The sequence below is a fragment of the Etheostoma spectabile genome, unplaced genomic scaffold (genome assembly GCF_008692095.1).
Source record: "Etheostoma spectabile isolate EspeVRDwgs_2016 unplaced genomic scaffold, UIUC_Espe_1.0 scaffold297, whole genome shotgun sequence".
Taxonomy (NCBI): domain Eukaryota; kingdom Metazoa; phylum Chordata; class Actinopteri; order Perciformes; family Percidae; genus Etheostoma; species Etheostoma spectabile.
Genome location: NW_022605580.1, coordinates 148,813 through 157,515, shown reverse-complemented (window position 1 = coordinate 157,515; position 8,703 = coordinate 148,813).

Sequence of the window (8,703 nt, the reverse complement as noted above, 5' to 3'; positions counted from 1 at the left end):
ACATTTCCGGGGACTGATCCAGCCGGGGACAGGTAGCCAAAATCGGGGACTGTCCCCGTCTGGTCACCCTAGTCTACATGTTGTCCTCCTGTTGTCCTCATGGTGTCTACATGTTGTCCTCATGGTGTCTTCATGTTGCCCTCATGTCTTCATCTTGTCCTCATGGTGTCTTCATGTTGCCCTCATGTTGTCTTCATCTTGTCCTCATGTTGTCCTCATGTTGTCCTCAGAATAAGTTACCAATAGAGGACACAGTGAGGACAAGCTGAGACAACAGGAAGAACAACATGATGACAACATGAAGGACAGGGATGAAGGTTAACAGAGGACAACATGAGGCAAGTGAGACAACAGAGACAGATGAAGACAAATGATGGAGCAACATGATGGCAACATGAGTACAACATGAGACATGAGAAAAAGAAAACATGAGGACAAGATGAAGACAACATAAGGACTAAAATGTAGGGCAAACATGAGACAACATGAGGCAACATGAAGGCAATCAGAGGACAACATGAGACAACATGAGGAACAAGATGAAGCAACATGATGGCAACTGAGACACATGAGGACAAGATTGAAGACATGAGGGCAACATGAGACACCATGAAGGGACAATGTAACACCATGAGGACAACAGGAGGACAACATGTAGACTAAGGGTGACACCGGGGACAGTCCCCGATTTGGACTCTCCCCGGCGGATCAGCCCCGGAAATTTGCCCCGTTTTTTTCACTGTGATGAAAGACCCAAATTGGAATGAAAGAAAGAAATAAAGAACCAACGTAGCCGTATCGCAACACGCCAACACCAGCTAGGCATCCGAGACCGCCACAGAGCCCGCGCTCTCGGAGCAGGTTTTTAGAAGCCTGTGTGTTTACGTGCTAAATCACTGGATTATTTAACACGGAGTTCTGGGGGGGTGGTGGTAGCCAAGCAATTTGCGACTTTCATGTTTTAAAAGGATCTTAATCTTAACAGAAAGGTCGACCTCCTTAGAAATCCTTCCAGATGTTGTCATCACACTTAGATATTAATCTGAGTCTGTTCAGCAGCTAAACTAGCACTGTTATGAACGTAAATACAAAGCTGGACATTATCCTATTAAACTTACAATTGCAGCGATCTGGTTTTAATATGCATTCACTGTCAACAAGAAAAATATGTCCTCAGTATTTTTGGGTTGGAATCTGATTCTCAAATGAGCTGCCTGGCAGAAACAAGCCGTGTAGCAATTAAAGCAAAAGCGTCAGACAATGTAGTTCAGTAAACCATTACAAACATTATGAAACTCCCTAAGACTTTTATCTTGAAATATTAGATACTATGCTACATAAAGACAAGTGTCAGAGTTTCATTAGTAAACATTACACATCATGAATATTGAGCACTTCTAATCTGAAATATTAAGACTCTTCTATCTTGGGCAAATATTTAGACTTTAGGACTTTCTATTTTGAAATATTAAAGACTTTATATCTAAAATTTGGACTTTTTGTATCTTGAGTATAAAGGATGGTTTTTTTTTATCTGAAAATATTAGATTTTCCTTCTTGAGGTTGTAGTGGAGTATGGAAGTAGCAGCAGGGGGTGGGTCTAAGGATCAGACCGTGGGGGGGGGGGGGGGGGGGGGGCTCAGCCTCTACTAAGAACCAGCTCTAGGTTCTGTGTCCCAGTTTTAAAGTTTACAAAATAAAATCATTACTTGTTTTGAGGTAAATACGCTTTCTGAGCGGAAAATGTCCCAGAATTTTTGTCTGGAAATCGGGTTCCCCTTAATTAGGACACATGACGACAATGAGGGCAAACTGAAGACACCAGGAGGACAACATTAAGACAGCCATGAGTGACAACATGAAGACACCATGAGGACAACATGTAGACACCATGAGGGACAACATGAAGACAAGATGGGACAACCGAGACACCATGAGCCACATTAGACACCATGAGGACAACCATGGAAGACACATGAGGACAACATGAAGCCACCATGAGGACAACATGAGACACCATGAGGAACAACATGAAGACCCCATGAGAACATAGCACATTTAGCACCTATGAGGACAACATGAGGCAACCATGAGACACCATGAAGGGACAACATGTAGACCCATGGGACAACCATGAGGGTTGAACAGTCTCCCAATTAGAATTCCATGTTTTTTATATTTTGCTAACGGTCTGCTAACTGTCAATGCTGTGTTCCAGAATGATCCATTTGGGAAGTTTGGGCCATATTTACTAGGATTTTTTACAAAAAAATGGTTTCAAACTGTGTCTTTGACTTTGTATTGGGGGGGCATGGCTACTCTGTGCTCAATTTATTATTACTATCAAAGTTTCTATTTGCAATAAGTGAATATAACCGCCAGTAGCATTAGTCGCTCATAACAGTGTTCACAGAAATAAACTTTACCTAAAAATAATCGCATTTAATATTTATTTGCAGAATGTAGAGTTGGTCCCATCAGTGTTTATTCCGCATAAGCCGCATATCATTAAGAGAAAATCCAAACGTATTTCCTTTAGGTCGATATTCATTGAAATCCATCGAATTGTTACTGTTTGCATACGGCATTTTTCTCAAATCACTGAATACCAGATAAAACCGTGTGGAATGGAGACAGAGCTTGTAAAACATCACAGGACATACACGACTAATGAACCCAGAATTCCCTAAAATTACCTTCAGCGCGCGCGTGTTCTATCCCTGTTTCTAAATGCGACGCGTCTGTGCCACTGTGCAGCGCTCTGTTGCTCTCGCTGTGTAGTTTGAGCTCCACCGAGGCAGACGGGAGAAATTTGACCAGGGAGAGCCTGCGAGAGATTTTCCGGACGCATGGGTCCATTTTCTCTGTTCAGATCAGGTTTTTAGCGCTGTTGTAAAATTGAGTCATTGGGGCGTAAAAACTCAAACACAGCCCGTGGAAGCGCACCTCCCTCTGCTTGTATACTCAGGCGTTCCTGTCTTCTCCGCGAGCGTCTGTGTTCTTTGGATTGCTCGCTCGTGTTCTGAGATATTGAGTTAAAAATGTCTGTATAGGTTTTCTGTGTGTAAGATTCATCCACACTTTCCCTCCAGAGTTGGCATGGGGCCCACATTTTGGTTCTCATATATTTCGCTGTGTACACTGCTCTAAATACTCTCTAAGAAGATGCAATTGAGGCGGCCGGTGATGTTTTATGAGTTAAAAACCTCTCTGTAGTTCTCATCTCAACTTCTTGGCTGATATGCTTTGTGCAGAAGCTGATCCAGGCCGGGGGCACTTTAGTCTCAGTAGCCTCCCGTAACAGGCTGTATCTCCTCTGCTTCAGATATGGAAAAAATGAAAGGGGGAAGCAGGCCGGCCTGTCAAGAGCACTTCAGAACTTTCTCTTACAAAAAGGCTTCTCCTAACTCTTCGCCGAACACAATCGTCTGGTCGCTCGTAACAGTGAAAACGTTCTTCCACCGCGGCGTGACCTGTCGCCGCCTCACATCCTCGTTCCAAAAGTCGCAGGCTCATCACCGGAGGGAGGTGGAGGAGTCCCGAAACTTCTTCTATCTGCAGCCCTGCAAGCCTCCATGAATGACGCCACTGCAAAAAGTGGAGACAGACATGTAGGCCCGTCAGGACTGTTACACGGGTCCTCCAACCCCCCCTCTCTTTTTTTTTTCTTTTTTTTCGCAATACACTATACTTATAGTTTTACATTTTTCATGTTGACACTGTAAAGGTTTTGACTTCAATCTCATTGCCACAGGTAGTGCACTTGTATACATACACAAAAGGCCTTTCTATCCTTTCTATTCTAAGGCTTAGGCCCAATTTATGCTCTGCTTTAAATATGACCGGTGGATGGGTACGTGGCGATCACCGACCCTACGCTGGCAACATGATGTGCAAACGCACGTGGCTCGGAACACGTTACATTGACATTACCTCAATGGTATTCATCCTCCAAACGGTTCTGTTCTTTTAGGAGCTGTGCGGCCATTGTCGTGTAAACCCCTACCTTTCACGACAGCCATCGATTTATATTTGTTTACTTTACAGTTTAACATTTAATTTAAGTGAAATCTTCTTTATTGGGTCACACATGGAGACAGTTAAAATACATTATCCACAAGATAAGTACTCTTTAAAATAATACAAATTACAAAGATCTGAAAATCAGGTGATTGTGGTGGAAAACAGGTTGAACGGCGCCCGTAGAGCTCCATTGGGTAGAGCGGGGACCCCTATATAAGTGGTGTAGTCCTATCAGGACTCGGACCTGCAGGTCTTCGCTGCATGTCCTTCCCCTTGCACTCTGTTCTCCACAACCTAATGTCTTCAGCTGTCGTGTGCAATTAAAGTGCCTAAAAACGCCCCGAAAAATATCGTTATAAAAACAACAAGTTCGACAACTCTCAGGCGATTGGCCATTTCTTTGGAGAAAAAGAGGCATTCATAAAGAATAAATGACTCCTTAAGTGGAGATTTCTTCGGGAGGTTGGCGTCAGCGTGTCGCTCTTCCATCTTCTATCATCCCGTGAGAGCATCGAGCCTCAAACACACAGAAGGGGTGACCTACTGCCCGTTAATTCACCCTGCGATCAACTCCAACTCAACAGCGCTTATAGGTAATCACCAAATCTTCACAATGAGAGAAGCGCAATTTTCGCCAGCCTATATATATATCATAGTGCGGGGTCCTCATTGATTGGTGGTGAATACGGGCCGAGGCGAAAGCCAGACTGGTTGGGTTTATGAGGACCAGGTCTTTTCCTGCAGCAGGGAGTCAAATATAACATGGTCAGGCCGAAGATATCCAGGGGTGGTCGAACGAACTTTCTTTAGGCCATACTGGAAAACAGTAGAAATTTACGTGCTGTATTTAAAACCCTTGGGTTGTGCTTCTTCCCCGTCACAATTGAAAATCAACCCTTTTCGTTTGAGCACTTTTTCAATCATATTTTTACTTTTTTCTTATGTTTTTGTCCATTTTGGAACACTTTTGGCACGCTTTTTTTCATCTTGTTGTTTTTTTTGAACGTTTTCAAACATACTAACACTAATTTATTAACTTTAGTTTACAGTTGATTCTTGCATTTATGGTTAGTCAAACCTCATTTATAGGAAATTATACATATAGTTGAGTTAGAAAAAGCAGTAAATGAGGAAGATTTTTGAGATCTAACATTAAAGAAATGGATTTTTGATGATAATCACAGACTGGAATATGTCAACTTTTCCTCAATTACTATTTCAAAAACACTTCTTTGTTGTTACAATGCTATAAAATAGAATAAGACCCAAATTAATGAAAGTAGAGATTTTGTACTTGGCAAAGAGCGTTGGAATCATCATGTTATTTGGGGAATTAAAAAGAACATTGATATAGGACAACATGAGGACAACTGAGGGACAAACACGAGGACAATATGAAGACAACATGAGGGCAACATGAGGGGGACAACATGAACATAAGGACAACATGAGGAACAACATGAGCAACATGAGGACACATGAGGACAAGCATGGAAGGACAACCTGAGGACCACATAGGCCAACATGAAGACAATGGTGACAACAGGGGGACAACATGGGGGTACACCAGTGAGGGCACACATTGAGGAACAACATGAGGACACACATGAGTGCAACAGTGAGGACAACATGAGGACACAACATGGAGGCCACATTAGGGCAACATGAGTTCACAACATGAGGACAACATGAGGGTTTTAAACAGAAACGTGACAATTGTAAAGTTTTATTATACACAGAGAGGAAAAATGTGTTCGGGGGGGGTACCTCAAACACACGCCAGTTCAATTGAAGAGAGACATACCTGTTTTTACATGGAAAGAAGATATAACGAGGTCAATTTACTTGTCCTCCCTGGAAGCTCGCAGCTACGTGAACACGAGGCTGGTTCTCTGTACCTTACCGTGGCTGTGTTCCGAGTCTGACGCATTAAAACCCGTCCTGAAGCAGTAAAGCTCAAATCAACCAGTCGAGCTGCTTTTGAAACGCTTCCAAACAACACACAGTGAATGTAGGACGGTCTTGGTGAACTCATAATGTGACAGCCAGAGCCTCTCTGGTGGTGTTCTGTTCTTATGAGGGGTTGAATCAGGATCGCAAAAACCCGTTGGCTCTCCATCACAAGTTCTGCATCGGGTGTTGGAGGCCACCAAAAAACATAAAGAACAACAACAAAATGTTATGAACTGTGATAAGTTATTCGTGTGCAACGACGGGGTCTTGTTACAGTTTTTTAAGGATTGTGGTCGTTTTGTGACAGTTCCCTAACCAAAGAGGCAAGGAAAGTAAACGATAAAATTAAGGTAATTGGCGGAGCTGATATCAATAAAACAGGCTTTATAAACAACTAAACTCGCCACTACTTAGTAATTAAACCGCAACTAAGTCAAACCACCTAAATACCGTTAGTTATGTGAGATTACATAATAAACTGGCCCCGTAGAACGAGGAAAACATAGATATGAGTTGTCACAAAGGGGGTGTATTTGAAACAAAACAACCGTACTCCTTCATGCAACAGTATTCAACCGACCATAACACTCCCACACATTTCCCACACCATTGTCCCGCGTTTCAAAGTCGTTAAGGTTAATTTAATAATCGGGAAAACACGCAACAATGCCCGGGTGAACGGTGGGAACAACGCAGTTAATCCTGTTGCAACGGGTAACTCACGCAACCTCCCCAGCCGACTACTAAGGGTGTTAGCAGTCGTTCCAGAGGAAATTCCCAACTGATAATCCACCTGAGGCAAATGAACAATTATGCCCGTAGTGGATCCATCGGCAGGCCCTGGAAAAACCAGAGCCCTCTCACTAATCCCGAACCCCTCCCCTTGTCGATCTCCAAAGTCTCTCTCCTCCTGATCGATCAGTGACTGATCCCTTATTTTAGATAGTCATCAATTTAAAGCTATTCAAAACAAAGGAAATAATACACCAAATCAGACACGTACACAATCGTGATACGATACAGGCCTCTGGTAACACAGCTATCTTATTTATTTAAGTGTAGGCAGCAAAATCGTTGGGATCCAGGCAAGAATGACAACAAGCTCGCTGTACAATGAGACACTGATCCTAAGTAAGGCGAATCCATCATGGCCGATAGTTCCCACCCCCTGAATTGCAGGAAGTTGAAGATGCTGTCCCTCTGGTTCCTGGCTTTCAGGTCGACACCAACGAAACAAATGATAGAACTCTTCCTTCGTACCCGCTGCTATTCTTTCTCTGTTAACTCTGGAAAGACTAATAGGTAACGTCTGCAATAAGGTATTACTGGGCTCTACCTTTTAATGTGTTTGGGGGTTTTTATTTCCCCATTTGGTTTCTGTTGTTTGTAAATTGATGGTTGTCGTCTTTGTTCACGTACTGTATTTCAATTGCCTTTGCTACTGCAGAAAATGGAATCGCCCCTCGGGGACAGACATAAAGGTCTTGAACTTGAACTTGATCTGTATGGGAACAAACAACATACACTCCTGCATGTTTCCCCACACATAAAGTGTCTCTATCAAAGATGCACATGGGCACCATACAGTTGACAGGCCTTCAAAAAGAAGTTGATAGCATGGGTGCGGTTAGCCACGGGCGTGGAGCGGTGCGCGCTACGTATTTTCAGAGATTATCCTCATGCAGAAGGCAAGGGTTTGATTTCGACCTGTGACGGTTTCCTGCACCGCTTCCACCCTTTCAATTTCTCAGCTTTCCTCTCGCCTTGAGGGTGTAAATGCCCCCCAAATAATCTTTAAAAAATGTCTATTTCTTAACTAATGGTTTATTCTTAACCCAAATTTACCTAAAAATGTATTGGATTTTTTCCTTTCACACGGCTCTTTGCAAATAACAACTATCGCTTTCATCCTCTATCTTCCTCTGCTTTTTTTACCTCAAATATTAAGTATAATTCTAAATAAATGCGGGTTATTGCCAGTGAATTCCAAAAAATTAGTAAAACTAGTAAAGGGGTGTGTGGTTGGAAAACTGAAAAACAAGTCTGAAAAGGGACAAAATCTTTGTCCAGTTTTTGGGGGGGGGGACACAGGAGGACAACACAGGGTTAAAAATAAAATAAAAAGACTTATTGTGGTTTTTAAAAACAATTCTCTAAATAAAATTCGACTTCATAATCTATTAACAAATAGTTGTCTTATCTTATTTTCAAACCATTTGAGATAACCATCTATGTTTAGGAATGCATCAGTCTCTACTAGACACTATAAACATGGAAGTGACGGTGTTGTTTTTTTCATAGGTATAACCTATCATGTTAAAATCCACTATGGAACAACAAGTGTCATACCATACTAATCCTCTGAATGGTGAGTCAGGGAATACACCTGTTTATCACGGAAATAGGATAATGAAGGACCGCTGATTTCAGGTAGGAAAACATGGAACTTGTGACACGTTTTTCTTCCTTATAAAAATTGAAAAGGGCAATTTCACTCAAATAACCAAACAAGGGTTAATATAGGATATGTTAGGAACATGTTGGGTAACATAGAACTAGGAAAGTGGACTGTGTGGCAGGTTTAAGTAATAGAAGGGGCACCAAAACAACATAAAGATCCCTTTGAACGTTACAGCCACCAATCACTGCTCCACATAAGAACCAAAAACAAAAAAAAAAAAAAGAAAAAAGAAAAAAAAAAAAAAAAAAAAAAAAAAAAAAACAAAA